Source organism: Jaculus jaculus, chromosome 2 (assembly GCF_020740685.1).
Source record: "Jaculus jaculus isolate mJacJac1 chromosome 2, mJacJac1.mat.Y.cur, whole genome shotgun sequence".
Taxonomy (NCBI): domain Eukaryota; kingdom Metazoa; phylum Chordata; class Mammalia; order Rodentia; family Dipodidae; genus Jaculus; species Jaculus jaculus.
In genome coordinates, this window is record NC_059103.1 from 209,777,968 (window position 1) to 209,796,991 (window position 19,024).

Genomic DNA, 19,024 nt, shown 5'->3' on the forward strand with positions numbered 1-19,024 from the left:
TTTCCACCTTCACTCATGTGGTTATTGATGGACTTAGAAGATTGATGTCCAGCTGCAATCATTGTTTTCTCAAGTCTTGGGTCCTTACCACATGGATATCCCTACCTGGCTCCTGAATGTGCTCATAGTACACTAGCAGATCCTAGAGTAAGAGAGAAGCAGGGAATGCCAGAGAAAAACACAACATTTTATAACATAGCATCAAAAGGGACATGCCATCTTTTCCCTTTCTCTTCATTAGAAAACAGGTCAGTAAGTGTGGCTTAAATTACAAGAAGAGATTACACAAAGGGCAGATGCTATGGGGAAGAGTCATTAAATGCCAGCTTAGGAGCTACCTACACAGAAATTCTGAGTTAAAAGATTTCATGAGTATAAATAAGACTTTTCAGAGCTTCTAGTATTAGTAATGTAGAGTATTAGAGTAGAAGATTATAAAAGTCTTTTAGAGACTAAATAGTAAGTATTTTAGGCAATGGGCCTTCAGAACTCTGTTCCAAGTATTCAATTCTGAAGTATATAAAAAAATCTATAAACCAATGTACACAACTTTATATGCCTGTGCTTCAGTAAAAGTTAATCAAAGCAGCCCAGGCTGAGAAAACATGACTTTAGCTGACAGGAGTTCATTATAATGCCTTCTTAACATGATATTCTCATCAACAGTGAAGGGTTTACATGTTGCATCTGCAATTATGTTCACTAATGCAAAACTATCTGTAGCAATACAATGATTTAGAATACATACTGAGAAGTTTTTTAGAAACTTCTTAAATAAGTTCATGGAGAATTATGGGCCATTACATAACCTTGAAACTATATATTATTGATCTCATTGTGGTGGTTTGAATAGAATGTCCCCATAGCCTTGAGTATTTTTAAATTATTCTATTTTTATTTATTTATCAGAGAGTGAGGGGGGAGAGAAAATGGGTATGCCAGAGCCTCCAGTCACTGAAAATGGACTTCAGATGCATGTGTCACCTTACGCACCTGGCATTTGTAGGTCCTGGGGAATCAAGCCTGGGTCCTTAGGCTTCACAGGAAAGCACCTCTCTCCAGCCTTTCTTGGATATTATTTTTTCTAAGATTAAGCTTTCTAGCCAGTGTTTAGTAGGTGGGACCCTGTTGAAGGAGGCATGTCACTGGCGTCACATCTTGAGTCCAGCCCTACTAGGTGAATCCTGAGCCAGGTCATGCTTACTCGTAATAGAAATTCTTTCTCTCTGATATGTATATATGCTGAAGTGATCCAGCTTCTTCCTGCATGATGAAGTTTTCCTGAAATGTTTAAGCCTGAAATACCCCCCTTCCTCCTATATGTTGCTACTGGTTGGGTGATTGTCCCAGCAGTGAGAAAGTTCTGAGAAATAGGGTCATTGCTGTGATGAGTCTAACAAGGTGTTTTTTGATTTTTTGGAATGTGTTTGCAGAAGAAATGTGGAAGGACTTGGTACTTTGACCAGGAGAAGCCTTGCAGTGTTGTAAACAGAGCTTCATGGGCTATTCTGGTGAGAGTTTGACAGCTAAAGCAAACAGAACTGTTCACTGTGAAGGTTTGGCTTGTGAAATTTCAAAGAGAAGGAAGAGAACTTTGTCAGAATTGGGCTACTGGTAGAAAGGCTGGCTGTGTACTTTCACCCATGCCCTAAGCATGTAAGGTTATAGTTAAAATAATGGACTAAAAAAATGTGAACTGATATGCTTGAAAGAACATAGTCTCTGTCCAGGAAAGACTATGGGAAATTTTGAAGTTAGATTGAATGAATTTTGCATTCTAAGATGGTCATGAGTCTATAGGGCCAAAGACAGAATTTGGTAGTCTGGATGTCCCCATAGACTTTGGTATTTGTGAGTAAAAATAAGCTTCCAGCCCTACTAGGTGCGTCCTGAACAAGCTCATGGTTACTGGTGGAGGAAGTTCTCTCTCTGCTATTGATGTGCGCTGATGCAGGCAGTACTGAGCCAGCTTCTTCTGCCATGAATAATCCTTTCCTGGAATCCATACACCTGAAATAAACCTTTTTCTCCCACAAACTGCTTCTGGTTGGTTATCTGTCCCAGCAAGGGACAGCTGCGAATTCCAACACTTACGAAGGCAGAGTTTATGTTCCTCTGCTGCACCTGCAATGGTCAGCAGTGTTGGACACCTAATGTACATTTAATAATATCTACAGGAATCCTAGTGTTCTATTTTTTTATTTTTTTCATTTTCTCTTTTCATTATCTGGGTTGCAACTCCTAAAATGCCTATATCCTACATAGAGAGTCCTGCCTGGTGGGTTAACTGCTTTTGTGGGATCTCCATTTTATTTTTGCTGTCCTCAGTCATATCTGCTCCTATAACTCAGTCCTGAGCAACATCCCCACCTGGACTCTGCATGGGCTGCTTCCTGTGAGCCTGGGTTTTGCCATCAGAAAACCCACAAAGGGCAGGTTAATAGGCAAGCAGGACAGACAAGAACAGTCCACAAATTTCACGTGTCTTCAAGGTACCATAACTAAATCAGAGACTCCATGTGTCTATAAAAAGTGGTGGCTAAATTTGGGACTTCTGCACACTGTCTTTAGTCAATGCTTATGATACAACCTAAAAATTGGCATTACTCGCTTCATTTTGCAAATGAAGAGAGATTTAGTGACTTATTCAAGATGGCACAGCTAAAGATTGAAGGAGAGCATTACCTAGGTGACTTCATTTCCTTATACATAGGTGACCACAGAAATCACTCATCATCATAGAACTATATCTACCCATCTATCATCCATCTATCTATCATCTGTCTATCTATTTGTCTGTCTGTCTGCCTATCTGCCTGTCTATCATCTATCTGGTCACAGCAACTGCTAAAGTCATCTTTTCAACTTCAAAAGGGTATCAGGTTTATTTTTTTTTCCAACTGTCTGCCTCTAGCTTCCCATCACCCCAGGCAGGCAGAATTTTGGAGCTTGCCATGGAAACAAGTACAACCTGACCCTAGAGCCCTTGCTTGGGACTTTTACTCCAGAGCCAGGGCCATTCCATCAGGAAAAGCACTAGTTGCTCAAAATAGTCTGTGCAGCTCTTTGTAAGGCTAAAAGATGTCACATGGTGTCACCTGGGGGAAACAGGGAGTGTTATAAATGAGCATACAAAGCTATATGTAGACAACGGCAGGCATACATATATGCAGCTATTTTTGAGCCAGCCTGCCTAGTACTTTGCTTCCATTTTCTTTGCAGAAAGAATTTCTAGCATAATTATTTCTCCATGTACAATAAAATTATTTCCTCTCTCCCCTAGAGTCCTCATTAGCCCCTCTCCTGAAAGTTAACTCTGTCTGTGTAGAATTTTCTCATAACACATATTTAATTTGGTCTTGGCTTCCCTTGGCATTTGGTCCACCAATCTTTGCCTATTATATTTAATGCTTTAGAGCTATTGGTCACTTTCTACTCAATATGACAGTTTATTATCCTTCCTCCTCCTCTACAAAAAGCTACCCATTATTCACATAGCACTTTACAGTTTGCAAAGAGTATCATGTAGAATGTTGGAATTGCTGTTTACAACAATGCTAGAGGTTGTTCAACAGAACCACATCTTAAGATGAGGAAACAGATTCAGAAAGTTTAAAATGTTTATTGAAACTCTCACAGCCAGTAGAAGTTGAAAAAGAAGTCAAACCTTGCAGAAATGGAAGAGTTCTGGTTTATTTCCCTAACCTACGCAGTGCCTTAATCTAGCCAGCAACCAGATGTTTATGTAACAACTGGCTGGATTACTGGACAAGTGCTGCATTTACTCACAGATGTCTTCATTCCTAACATATTAAATGCTAGAAGACATGTTTGGAACAATGGGGAGAGTTTGATTCATTCATTCATTAATTTCCTTCTTTATTTTTAAATTTTTTTTTTGAAACAGGGTCTCCCATAGCCAAGGCTGGCCCCAAGCACTCTTTCTAGATGAGAATAAACTTTGAGCTCCTGTTCTTCCTGACTCTATTTCACAAACAGTGGGTCTGTGGGTGTGTTCCATGATACCCTGCAGTAAAGGTCTTAGAGAAGACAGTTGGAAGAAATGGAGACTCCTATGTGGAAGAATGACTAGAGCCGGTGCAATGGTTTGACGGGGGCTTGTTGTGTGAAGTTAAGAAATATGGTTCCACAAGTAAAATCATCTGGACTTCGGAAGTATTTCATGAAGAAGTGGGGTTCCCACCTGAGGAAATGTTTGCTTGCTTTCTCTTTCTTCTTTTCTTTGCTTCCTTCCGTCTTTTTTCTTTTGTTGGGGTATAGTGTGTGCGTGTGTATGTGTGTGTGTGTGTGTGTGTGTGTGTGTGTGTGTGTGTGTACTGATTCATGCATGAATGCAGTCATAGGAATGCCACAGTGTGCACATTTGCGGGGGCCAGGACAACGTCTGGTGCTGGTCCTTGCCTCACACTCTGTTTGGGTTGCAGGGTTTCCCAGTGCTCCCCACTGTGTTCTCCTGGGCTGTAGCCAGGCCTCAGGCTTCTCTGCCAGTCTCCCATCTCACAGTAGACTGCTGGAATGGTGGACATCCTCCTCAGCATCTGGCTTTACGTGGGGTCTAGGGCACTGAACTCTGCTCTTTAGCTTTGTGCCCTGAGCACTTTATCCACTGGACCATCTCCCTAGCCTAGCCTGAACCCTCTCTACCGGGAGGGTATTTTTAACAGGATTTCAGCATTTCTCAGCTGGAAGATGGGAGAAGGACTTACACATTACTTGTAGCAGCAGAAATGGCTGACTGACTCCTCTAAAGATAAGAGTCTGGGGTGTTTTATTTAGAAGCATTTCCAGATCTGTCATTCAACTGTTTGTCTAATTGCGTCTACAGACTGCACTGACTTACTGCTAAGCATTCTACAATCCCGACACAAGAGTCTGTGAACACTATGTCTTTGTTCTGTTTCCTGGCAACCATTCTTGTTTTGATATCAAAGTGTCCAATCCTTAACCACACATATAGTAACAACAGGTGTGAACCATTTAAAGATGGCTGCATCAGACTACCAGCAAAATGAGGTTGATGACTATAACCTACCAGGGGGAGTGTCTGACCCCTTCCTGAAATTCATAATAATATCTAGGCACCTTGTCAACTTGAGGTCTGAGAAGAATAGGAATTTCATTAACCCTCACCATGTCTGTATTCATATTAACCAACTTACTGATTATTGACACTAGCCAATAATATGTGAGAGATGTTGGGGTCACTACATCTTTAGATTTAGCTTTAATTAATGAGAAGTAAGATATAGTTGACTACTGAAATAAAGCTGGTTAGCTCTGGCAGGGAATTGGTAATTAAAAAAAGAAATCAAAGATGATAAAACAGAGGCACAGACAGTTAATTGACTGATTAAACATCATACAAAGTGGGTTACAGAACTCGGAATCCTTACCCTGTACTCTCAGCAGCTCTGTGTTCAAGTGGAAGCGGGAAGTCAGTACCCATTGTCAATACTCAAGAACTGGGATGCTTAGCGTGGAACGTATCCTGAATCACAGGACATGAGAGGATTGTAAATTCCCTAAACACACATGCTGATGCTGTTCGATCATTCTTCTTAGCTAACCATAATTTATTTTCTCTACAAAGATGGGGATTATCAGTGACTCATTAATTTTACTGTTTCCAAAGGTCTAGAGAAGCAGCAGGGCTCAGAGGTGAGGAGCAGAGCCTTTGAAGCCAGGCTACATTCATGCCACACATACAGGAGACACCCTTGCAGCCACCTCGAAACCTGGCCAAACCTCAGTCTGCTCCCCACGGACAAACCTATGAACATCTTCCATGTGCCAAGTCCTGTTCTGAGCAGTTTGCATGTATTTTCTCATTAAAACTCCATGTCCCTGTTCTATGATGGTTCTGTAAAAAACAAAAAACAAACATACTAAAATACATTGAAGTTAGGTAATGTTTCATGTTTAACTATAAATTTAAAATCAGTTATTCAGGCAAACCAAATGCCAAATTAAGTTTCCAGTCAATATTGCCTTCTCTTACTAACAATTCCAATGGTGCTACTACAACCTCCATCAGGATCTCTAATGTAGGGATTCACTTTTTCTGACAAGTGCCAATGATTTAAGCAGTCAATGTACACATGTCCTACCTTCCTACATCAAGGAACTCATGTTAGTAAGGGAGTAATACTACAGTGTTTGTGATGGCAACATGTGTCCTCAGAGGGGTCAAGACCTATATTCCATTACTCAGGCTGCCCACATTGACCACCTCACCAACTATAGTAACAACTGCTCACCCCGTAAAAGTCACTGCTGACTGTTGGCCCTCTCATTGTAATCAATAGAGAAAACTAGCCCTTAGATTAAAAGTTATGGACATCATCATTATTATTAGAAACATACTCAAAGTTGGTTGTACACTACATACTTGAGTTAGTCCAACCAAGTTGGTATAATAGAGGGCCACAGACTGGGGCACAATGGAGACTCACTGCTCACAGTTCTTGAGGCTGGTTACAACACTGGCAATCTTTGTGTCTTGTACAATAGCACACCTTTGTTAAACACTTAGTGACTGCCTTTTTCTATATTCTCACATAATGGAGGGAAGACGGAAGTTCCTTGGGACTTCTTATATAATGGCTTTAATATTATTCATGAGACTTCCACTCTTATTATCTTATTCTATTCCAAAGGCTCTACCTCCAAATACCAATTCTCTGGAAATTACATTTCAATAAATGAATCTCATAGGGACACAAGTATGCAAGCATACATATATACCTTCTCCTTAGCAATACTTGATGTAACCTTTGTCAAGCCTTGAGGCAAATAGATTTGTCCTAATTATACAGCTTGAAAGTCAAGGCTTATAAAGTTCAAGTTCACCTAGTTAACAATCAGCTCTAGAATATAATCCAGAATTTGTTTCTATATAAAATAGGCACACTTGCTGTAGTAGTATAAGTTGATATCTCCAAATGTATCCAAATGTTTTATTAAAGCTATCACTTTGGATTTCTAGCTACCTGACTGGAAGGTGTATCACTGTGGGAAGATCCTGGGGTCCAGCCGTCTGTATTCCAGCCTAACGGTGTGCACACTGCTTGAGCTCTGCCTGGGGTTCCCGGAGTGCGCCTGCTTTTGGAGGAGCTGGTGCTAGCTTCTCCGTCTACTTGGATCTGAGAAAGGGGGCAGCTTCTTCCAACATTATGATACTTGCCCCGTATCTGTGAACCTGAAATAAATCTCTTCTTCCCATAAACTGTGTCTTGTCTGAAGGTTCATCCTAGAAACGTGAAGCTAACTACAACGTTTGCCTCATGAATTATTGATAGTTCATGTAGAAATAAAAAAAAAATGTCATCTGGTTAAAAAATAATTATCATATGGCAGAATATTACATCTACTAAAAAGAGTAAATAAATCAATAACTTAGGGGCTAGGAGTTAACAATGAATAAGGTACTTGTCAAGTAAGACTGAGTAATTGAGTTTAGAACCCCAGACTCCATGAAGAAGCTAAAAGCTATGACAGGCTTCTATCATCCCAGCATACCAACCGCAAGTTAGAAGACAGCGGCAGGAGGATTTTCTGTAAGCTGGTGGACCACCTAGCCTGGCAGAGCAGCACTTAACAGCAAACCGTGAGAGACGCTGATTCAAACAAGGTTCAAGGAGACAAATAACATCTAAGAGTTGTCCACTGACCTCAAAAAATGTCCTTTGGCATGCATGTGCTTTCACTCAACACATGAACATACATACACATGCATACACATCATACCCATTGTTGCAGTCCGGTTCTCATTGCCGGTAGAAATCACCCAACCAAGAGCAGCTTCTGGGACAAAGAGATTTATTTTGGCTTACAGGCTCGAGGGGAAGCTCCACGATGGCAGGGGAAAACGATGGCATGAGCAGAGGGTGGACATCACCCCCTGGCCAACATAAAATGGACCCCAGCAACAGGAGGGTGTGCCAAACACTGGCAGGGGGAAACTGGCTATAAAGCCCATAAGCCCACCCCCACAAAACACTCCCTCCAGGAGGCATTTATTCCCAAATATCCATCTCCTGGGGAATTAGCATTCAGAACACCTAAGTTTATGGGGGACACCTGAATCAAACCACCACATTCCGCCCCTGGCCCCCATAAACTGACATCCACACATGATGTAAAATACAATGTGTTCATCTAACTTTAAAAGTCCCCATATTTTTTATCAATTCCAATGATGTTCATACATCCCCATAGTTCAACATCTTTTAACTGAGCCATAATACCAAAATATAACCTCAAAAAAACCATAATGGCACAGAATAAATATTCACACTGCAATAGATGGCATTGGGCATAGCACAGAAACATTCAACCAATAGAAGATTTAAAACAACCAGGGCAAACATCAAACTCTGTAGCTTCAAGTCCAGCAACTCTAGCCAGTGACAAATCTCCAAGTCCGCTAATTCTAACCAGCAACAAGTCTCTGGCATTCCAATTCTGCCCCTCCAGCTAGGCTACTCACAGTCCTGGGAAACTTCATCGGGGCCGGCAGCTCCTCGGCAGCCATCTCATGGTCCCTGCATCTCCACTGGGTCTCCACAGCAAGCCACGGTTCATCCTCATGGCCCCATGGGATCTCTATGCAGGCAACCAGCAAACCTGCTTCACACTGCCCATGGCCATTTCCAAAACACAAGACCGTGTTGCAAACTCAATGACCCTCTTTCCAGCATTTCTTATACTCCACAATACCAGGTAGGGTGCCAATTTGTTAATCCAGGGGGGGAATAAAACAGACTTTGAAGAATAGGACACTCCTTGAGCACTCAGGCCCCTTCAAAAGAGTTGACATTCTTTCTGTTGCCCCAGCACAGGTCAGCTAGCCCAGTCTCAAAGGTTGTAATCTCTCAGTTGCAGCTGAACGGGCAACAGTTCACCCAAAGATTTTTCTTTCTGTGCCATATCCCTCTGCACACACCAGTTCATTTCTACGCAAAGCAACCCTGCACAACTTCTCAGGACATAGGCATAAGAGCAAGCTTCTCACACAAACTGCTAGCCCAGTCCAAGCAAAGCTCTTTATCACCCTCATAAGCCAAACCTCACAGTCCATGGTTCTTATTGCATTCAGGTCTTGCAGCTCAGACCAGAATAGTCCATCAAGCTGTACTTACAGCACTGCAAGGCATCTCTTAAGCCAAAGTTTCAAATCCTCCCACATTCCTCTTGAAAATCAGCTCCAAAAGGCCAAAGCCACACAGTAGGGTGTCTAGCAGCAACCCCACTCCCGGTACCACTTTACTGTTGCAGTCCGGTTCTCATTGCTGGTAGAAATCACCCAACCAAGAGCAGCTTCTGGGAAAAAGAGATTTATTTTGGCTTACAGGCTTGAGGGGAAGCTCCACGATGGCAGGGGAAAACGATGGCATGAGCAGAGGGTGGACATCACCCCCTGGCCAACATAAAATGGACCCCAGTAACAGGAGGCTGTGCCAAATACTGGCAGGGGGAAACTGGCTATAAAGCCCATAAACCCACCCCCACAAAACACTCCCTCCAGGAGGCATTAATTCCCAAATATCCATCAGCTGGGGAGCTAGCATTCAGAACACCTAAGTTTATGGGGGACACCTGAATCAAACCACCACACCCATCTTACCTATCACATATGCACACACACACACAAAAATACTTAAAAAGATTATTCACAAAATCATAAATAAGTCCAGTAGAGAATTTAAGTGAACAAATGAATAATGATTATATTAAATGATTATATTTGTCTACAAATAATAATTAAATTATAACATATAAATATTGTTTTAATTCAATATTAATTATACTATTTATGCTTATTATTTTTTATTTATATTATTTTAAATATTTGAACTAGATTTTATGCACATAAATCCACTGAAATTTTCTTGGAAACTTGATATAAAATACTACCTTTGAGTGCTAGAGAGATGGCTTAGAGGTTAAGGTACTGTGGCAAAACCTAAGAACTCAGATGTGAATCTCCAGGTCCCATATAAGCCAGACGCACAGTGACACAAGTGTGGAAGTTACCACATGTGAACAAGGCGGCACACACATCTGGAGTTTGTTCACAACTGCTGATGCCCCTGAGGGCCCATTCTCTTCTCTCTTTCTCTCTCTCTCTCTCTCTCTCTCTCTCTCTCTCTCTAATAAATAAAAGAAAAATAGGGCTGGAGGGATGACTTAGTGGTTAAAGCATTTGCCTCAAAGCCAAAGGACCCAGGTTTAATCCTCCAGGACCCATGTTAGCCAGATGCACAAGGGGCCGCATGCATCTGGAGTTTGTTTGCAGTGGATGGAGGACCAAGCACTTCCATTCCATCTCTCTTTCTCTCTCCCTCTTCCTGTCTGCCAAATAAATAAATAAACAAAAATAAAATATTTAAAAGAAGAAAAATAACAATTATCTTTGAATGTTTCTAAAATTGGAACTCAGGTATTAGGTATAAAGGCATTAAGGAAGATTTACTTTTTATCATATGCAAATCTGTGCAGTTTAAATTGTTAAAATTAAGTTGTGTAATACAAGAAAAGATAATTTTATTTAAGATTTAAAAGCATATGAATATATTTTTATTTAATTAAAGCAAACATAAATTTTTCCTCGTTGCAATAAAGACAAGGAATGCAGAAAATGCACTACCACTACTTTGAAGCATATGTAGACACGAGGGATTTTGAGCCTTCACAAGGCAGGAGAGCTGGCACTGCTGTCTTCACCAAGGCAGGTGCAGAGGATGGCTTTCTCTTTACAATGGAGATTGCATAAAATCTGAAGGATTAAGAAACATATCCAGGGATGTATAGTTAGAAATTCTAGGCTGAGCGCGAATTCTTGCTCTGACTCATTTTGAAATACATTTTCTTTCTTCCTCTCCAGTTGTCCACCAGTAATAATTTCAGAAACACTTCTGAATCCATATATTTTCTACTCTTCGGAGTGGCCATGGGAAGAAACAAGCCATTTTTGAGTTTCTCCAATGGTGGAAAATAAATGAAGCATGGATGCCCTTAAAATGTAACATTATTAACTCCAGTAAATAAGTTTTATACTTTTAAGAGAAAGTGACGTACTAAGAACTCAGCAGCATTATTCATTGTAAGGAAAGATCTATCTCCTTGTGTTTCTGGGCAGACAGCCTCTGAGAATAAGATAATAAATGCCATGACTACTCTGAGGTCATCATGAGAAAATCATAGTTTTGATAAAAGTACCACTTAGTCACCAACTCCATGACATGTGCCAACAAAAGAGACATCATTTAAAGGGCAGTAACCATTTGTATTTCACTAAGACTTGATTCTGCCTAAGAACTATAGTTCTAAACACTCTACATAGCATCATATGTTTTAAAGGAATTTTAAAGAAACCTTAATCCCCATAACTAACCTTTTATGATCACACAAAGATCTACCCACAGAATAGAGCCAGCCTTTTATGTATCTCCTCACTGGAACTAACTGCTAAAGCCCCCAGACTAGGAGTGCATGAATTAAGTGGAAATGGTTGGGATTCTGGTCCTACCACTTGCAAACTGCACCTTAGCAAAACCACAGGTGGTGTGTTCTGGGTCCTAACATGGCTGAGAATATTGATTGAAACTCAGCTCAAGATTCTTTTACTTCTAAATAAGCAATTCTTTTTTTTTTTTTAATTTTTATTAACATTTTCCTGATTATAAAATATATCCCATGGTAATTCCCTCCCTCCCCACCCCCACACTTTCCCGTTTGAAATTCCATTCTCAATCATATTACCTCCCCATTACAATCATTGTAATTACATGTATACAATATCAACCTATTAAGTATCCTCCTCCCTTCCTTTCTCCACCCTTTATGTCTCCTTTTCAACTTACTGGCCTCTGCTACTAAGTATTTTCATTCTCACACAGAAGCCCAGTCATCTGTAGCTAGGATCCCCATATGAGAGAGAACATGTGGCGCTTGGCTTTTTGGGCCTGGGTTACCTGACTTAGTATAATACTTTCCAGGTCCATCCATTTTTCTGCAAATTTCATAACTTCATTTTTCTTTACCGCTGAGTAGAACTCCATTGTATAAATGTACCACATCTTCATTATCCACTCATCTGTTGAGGGACATCTAGGCTGGTTCCATTTCTCAGCTATTATAAATTGAGCAGCAATAAACATGGTTGAGCATGTTCTTCTAAGGAAATGAGATGAGTCCTTTGGATATATGCCTAGGAGTGCTATAGCTGGGTCATATGGTAGATCAATCTCTAGCTGCTTTAGGAACCTCCACACTGTTTTCCACAATGGCTGGACCAGATTGCATTCCCACCAGCAGTGCAGAAGGGTTCCTTTTTTTCCACATCCCCGCCAACATTTATGATCATTTGTTTTCATGATGGTGGCCAATCTGACAGGAGTGAGATGGAATCTCAATGTAGTTTTAATCTGCATTTGCCTGATGACTAGTGCCGTAGAACAATTTTTTAGGTGCTTATATGCCATTCGTATTTCTTCCTTTGAGAACTCTCTATTTAGCTCCTTAGCCCATTTTTTGATTGGCTTGTTTGATTCCTTATTGGTTAACTTTTTGAGTTCTTTGTATATCCTAGATATTAATCCTCTATCAGATATATAGCTGGCGAAGATTTTTTCCCATTCTGTAGGTTGCCTCTTTGCTATTTTCACTGTGTCCTTTGCGGTGCAAAATCTTTGTAATTTCATTAGGTCCCAGTGGCTAATCTGTGGTTTTATTGCCTGAGCAATTGGGGTTGTATTCAGAAAGTCTTTGCCAAGACCAATATGTTGAAGGGTTTCCCCTACTTTTTCCTCTAGCAGTTTCAAAGTTTCCGGTCTGATGTTAAGGTCTTTAATCCATTTGGACTTAATTCTTGTGCATGGCGAGAGAGAAGAATCTATTTTCATCCTTCTGCAGATATTTATCCAGTTTTCAAAACACCATTTGCTGAAGAGGCTGTCTCTTCTCCAATGAGTATTTTTGGCATTTTTATCGAATATCAGGTGGCTATAGCTACTTGGGCTTACATCTGGGTCCTCTATTCTGTTCCACTGATCTACATGTCTGTTTTTGTGCCAGTACCATGCTGTTTTTGTTACTATGGCTCTGTAGTATAGGTTAAAATCAGGTATGGTGATACCACCAGCCTCTTTTTTGTTGCTCAGTATTATTTTAGATATTCGAGGTTTTTTGTGATTCCAAATGAATTTTTGGATTGTTTTTTCTATTTCCATGAAGAAAGCCTTTGGAATTTTGATAGGGATTGCATTAAATGTGTAGATTGCTTTAGGTAAGATTGCCATTTTCACAATATTGATTCTTCCCAGCCAGGAACAAGGGATGTTTCTCCACTTTCTAGTGTCTTCTGCAATTTCTCGCTTGAGTGTTTTAAAGTTCTCATTGTATAGATTCTTTACTTCCTTGGTTAGGTTTATTCCAAGGTATTTTATTTTTTTTGATGCAATTGTGAATGGGAGTGATTCTCTGATTTCATCCTCTGTGTGTTTGTTGTTAGCATATACGAAGGCTACTGATTTCTGTGTATTTATTTTGTATCCTGCTACATTGCTGTAGGTTTTGATCAGCTCTAACAGCTTGCTAGTAGAGTCTTTAGGGTCCTTTATGTATAGAATCATGTCATCTGCAAATAATGATAACTTGATTTCTTCCTTTCCAATTTGTATCCCTTTTATGTGTGTCTCTTGCCTTATTGCTATGGCTAAGACTTCCAAAACTATATTAAATAGAAGTGGAGACAGTGGACACCCTTGTCTTGTTCCTGATTTTAGTGGAAAAGCTTCCAGTTTTTCCCCATTTAGTAATATGTTGGCTGTAGGCTTGTCATAAATAGCCTTTATTATATTGAGATATGTTCCTTCTATTCCCAGTCTCTGTAGGACTTTTATCATGAAGGGATGTTGGATTTTGTCAAATGCTTTCTCTGCATCTAATGAGATGATCATGTGATTTTTGTCCTTCAACCCATTTATGTAATGTATTACATTTATAGATTTGCGTATGTTGAACCATCCCTGCATCTCTGGGATAAAGCCTACTTGGTCAGGGTGAATGATCTTTTTGATATACTCTTGTATTCTGTTTGCCAATATTTTGTTGAGAATTTTTGCATCTATGTTCATGAGGGAGATTGGTCTGTAATTTTCTTTTTTTGTTCTATCTTTGCCTGGTTTTGGTATCAGGGTGATGCTGGCCTCATAGAAGGAGTTTGGTAGGATTCCTTCTTTTTCTATTTCCTGGAAAAGCTTAAGAAGCAATGGTGTTAGCTCTTCCTTAAAAGTCTGGTAAAATTCAGCAGTGAATCCATCCGGGCCTGGGCTTTTTTTAGTTGGGAGATTATTGATAACTGCTCGGATCTCTATGTTTGTTATAGGTCTATTTAAGTGATTAATCTCATTTTGATTTAATTTAGGTAGGTCATATAGATCAAGGAAATCATCCATTTCTTTCAGATTTTCATACTTTGTGGAGTATATGCTTTTATAGTATGTCCCTATAATTTTTTGAATTTCTCTGGAATCTGTTGTGATGTTACCTTGTTCATCTCTGATTTTATTAATTTGTGTCTCTTCTCTCTTTCTTTTGGTCAGATTTGCTAAGGGTTTATCAATCTTGTTTATCCTTTCAAAGAACCAACTCTTTGTTTCATTAATTCTTTGGACTGTTCTTTTTGTTTCTATTTCATTAATTTCTGCCCTAATCTTTATTATTTCTTCCCGTCTACTACTTTTTGGTTTGCCTTGTTCTTCTTTTTCCAAGGCTTTAAGGCGAAGCATTAGGTCGTTTACTTGCGACCTTTCTAATTTCTTAATATAGGCACTTAAGGCTATAAATTTACCTCTTAGAACTGCCTTCATTGTGTCCCAGAGATTTTGGTATGTTGTGCTCTCATTATCATTTGACTCTATAAATTTTTTGATTTCCTTTTTGATTTCTTCATTGACCCACTCATCATTTAGTAGTGTATTGTTTAGTTTCCATGATTTTGTGTATGCTCTATAGCCTTTCTTGCTACTGATTTGTAGTTTAATTCCATTGTGGTCAGATAGAATGCAAGGAATTATTTCAATTTTCCTGAATTTGTTAAGATTTGCTTTGTGTCCTAATATATGGTCTATTTTAGAGAATGTTCCATGTGCTGCTGAAAAGAATGTATATTCTGCAGCCTTTGGATGAAATGTCCTGTATATATCTGTTAGGTCCATTCCTTCTATGACCTCATTTAGTCCAGATGCCTCTCTGTTTATTCTTTCCCTGGATGACCTGTCAATTGATGAGAGTGGGGTGTTAAAGTCACCCACCACCACTGTGTTTGGTGTTATCTGTGACCTTAGTTCTAATAGTGTTTGTTTGACGAATTTGGGAGCCCCCATGTTAGGTGCATATATGTTTAGGATTGTAATGTCCTCCTGTTGGAGTGTGCCCTTAATCAATATAAAGTGACCTTCCTTATCTTTTTTGACTAACGTCGGACTAGAGTCTACCCTGTCTGATATTAGGATAGCAACCCCTGCTTGTTTTCTAGGCCCATTTGCTTGAAACACCGTCTTCCAACCTTTCACCCTAAGATAATGTCTATCCTTTGTAGAAAGGTGAGTTTCTTGGAGACAACAAATTGTAGGATCCTGCTTTTTAACCCAGTCTGCAAATCTATGTCTTTTCGTTGGGGCATTGAGACCATTGATATTAAGAGATAGTATTGAAAGGTGTGTATTTATGTTTGCCATTTGTGTGTGTGTGTGTGTGTTACTTGTTCTACCTGTGCTCTCTTCTGTTAACTGGTATTTGAGTATAGCTGGTTTTTTCTAGGTTCCTTATATGTGTGCTCTTCCTTTTGTTCAGCATGGAGGATTCTATCAAGTATTTTCTGTAGAGCTGGTTTTGTCTTCAGATACTCCTTTAACCTGCTTTTGTCATGGAATGTCTTTATTTCTCCATCTATTTGGATGGATAACTTTGCAGGATAAAGTAACCTTGGTTGACAGTTGTTATCTTTCAGAACTTGGAATATATCACTCCAAGCCCTTCTGGCTTTAAAAGTTTGTGTTGAATAATCTGCTGTAATCCTGATGGTCTTGCTTTTGTAGGTAACTTGATTTTTCTCTCTAACTGCTTTCAATATTTTTTCTTTGGTTTGTGTGTTTGGAAGTTTGAGTATAATGTGGCGAGGAGAGTTTCTTTCTGGGTTTTGTCTGGCTGGGGTTCTAAAGGCTTCCTGTATCTGTATTGGCACCTCTTTCCCAATTTGGGGAAAATTTTCCTCTATGATTTTGTTGAAGATGCCTACTATGCCTCTGGAGTGGAGTTCTTCTCCTTCTACTATGCCCTGAATTCTTATATTGGATCTTTTCATAGTGTCCCGAATATCTTGAAATTCCCACTCATACTTTTCTATAAGTTTGTCTTTCTCTTTGTTGGACTGCATTAGGTCTGCCACCTGATCTTCTAGCTTAGATATTCTGTCCTCTCCCTCATCCATCCTACTGGTGAGATTTTCTACAGAGTTTTTTATTTCATTAACTGTGTTCTTCATTGCTAGTAATTCTGACTGGTTTTTCTTTATTATTTCTATTTCCCTATTTATGTCTTGTATTGCCTTCTTTATTTCATTAAATTGGTGTCCTGCCTCTTCTTTGATTCCTTTGATTTCCTCTTTGATTTCCTCTTTGATTTCTTCTTTGATTGTTTTCATGTGTTCTTTGACCTCTTTGAACATATTTATAATTATTCTTTTGAACTCTATCTCAGGCATTTCCTCTAACTCTTTCTCACTGAAGGACATTTCTGATGCATTAATACTTTTAGGTGGATTTATATCGTCTTGCTTTTTAGTGTTTCTTGTGTTATAATGTATATATTTTTGCATTTTGGATTAAGTTAATGCTTGGATTTTCTAGCTAGCTGTGTATTCTTAGCTGTATCAATTGATTTGATGTAATATATTTTCAGGGTAGGACCTTAAGGTATTAGGTGTGGCTCTTAAGACTCTCAGAGTATCTACAAAGATGTTCTTAGGGGTTGAGTTTCCCTGCTATAGGAGTATTCAAGCAGTCTGAGTGGAATAAAATACTGGTAGACTCTAAAATTTAACTAAACACTGTACACCTTCAATCAAAAACAGCCCCGAGTATGTATGCAAGAGTAGTTATTATAATGACCAGATCCTCTATCAACAAAGAGGTTTAGATTTCTGGTCTGTTGAGGTATCCAAGTCAGCTTGTGACCAAGTGAGTCCCTTCCCTGGTGCAATCCCAGTTACCTTGGGTGATTGTGGTCTCAGTCAAGTTGCTGCCTGGGTCGTCGGGCTGCTGTTCTGATTTCTGGAGCTGGGCACTTGCTTTTCCTACGGGGCAAACTGAGCCGCTGCTGCTGCCTCTGCTGCTGTTGTAGCTGCCACCCCCGGAGCCACCACCACTGCTGAAGCTGCCGCCCGTGACCACCGCCGCTGCTCCCACCAAAGCCGCTGCTGCGGGATCTGCCGCCGCTGCCGCTCCTGGGTCCGCTGCTGCTGGGGCCACTGGTACCGGTGCTGGAGCCGCTGAAGTTGCTGCCGAACTCTGCTCCTGCTTGGGTCCTGCTGTCAGCCCAAGTTGGCATGGCCGGGTCCCGGGCCGCTGCTGTGTTCGCTGGAGCTGGGTTCAGGTGGTGGAGAAGGGGAGGGAGCCGCGGCTGCTCTGGTTGTATCGGTGTTCCACGTGTGCTTCTACCTCGCGGTCTGCTCTTCCCTCCGTTGCTCGCTGCCGCTCTCCCCTCACGTTTCCCGAGTTGCGGAGAGCGTGGTGTGAGGGGAAAATCCCGCACCTGGCTTGTCCTGCGGCTCGAGCCGAGAGTCCGGCGGCTTTCTGCCGCTCCGCGGCTGCGGCGGGTGGCCGAGCCGCCCCGGAGCCTCTGTTCCCACCTGTGGAGGCTGTGGATGCTCTGGAACTCTTCTACTTCTCCGCTGCCGCCTCAATTTCCTATACACCTCACTTTTTAGTAAAAGTGTGTAGTTTGCTGAGTTTTTTTGGTCTTTTTCCCCCCTAGGCTGCTTTGGCGTGGTACCTACACCGCCATCTTAACTGGAAGTCCTAAATAAGCAATTCTTATGAAGGAAACCCAAGAAGCCAGATCAACATGTACACTCCCTCTATCAATTACTTTCTCCTTGCTTATGAAGAAATTACTGACCAGAAGCAACTTAACGAAGAAAATGATTTACTTGTGCTTAGGTTTAGAGGACACATAGTCCTTCATATGGGGAAGGCACAGCCACAGGACCTAGAAGCTGGCTAGTCATATTTCAACCAGAGGCAGGAAGGAACAGAGAAAGACCAGGAAGGGAAGCCAACTATAAATTCTCAAGGTCCTCCTGTTCTCCTTCCCCAGCAAGACTTCACTTCCTAAAGGTTCTAAAACCTTCCCACACAGAATCACCAGCTAGGAAACAAGTATGCATAGACACATGAACCTATGGAGGACATTTTACAGTCAAACCACAGCACTTCCCATGTTTCTCCAGCTATTCATAGAAATGGATGAGCAGTTAAGAAGTGGTGTTTAGATGAGAATGAGAAACATTAAAAAAGAAGGAGGAAGAAGAGGAGGAGGAGGAGAAGGAGGAGAAGAGATGAGGGAATGTTGTTTAAAGCCTTAAGTTGGAGGTGGGGAGAGGCTTACTTCCAGACAGACCAACAACATTAGACAAGTCCACCTGGTATCATATTTTACATGCTTCTAAGTTTTAATTTGCTCTCTGTATCCTAGGACTGCAGAAGTCCTCCATGTCCATTACTTCTCTTAGGATAAGTCAAACTTTGTTAGTTTTTTCATGTGTCCTATAAGGAGTGTAATGCCTCTATTACTGGCTTTGGATGCAGGAATGTTAAATGAAATCACTCGTGTAACATAATCTTACACACAGTACGTGCTAAAAATGCCCTTTCCTTACCATTCTACCTTCCTTATCACCATCCACAAATGTGCTCATTCACATAGCCTGGATGTTCCA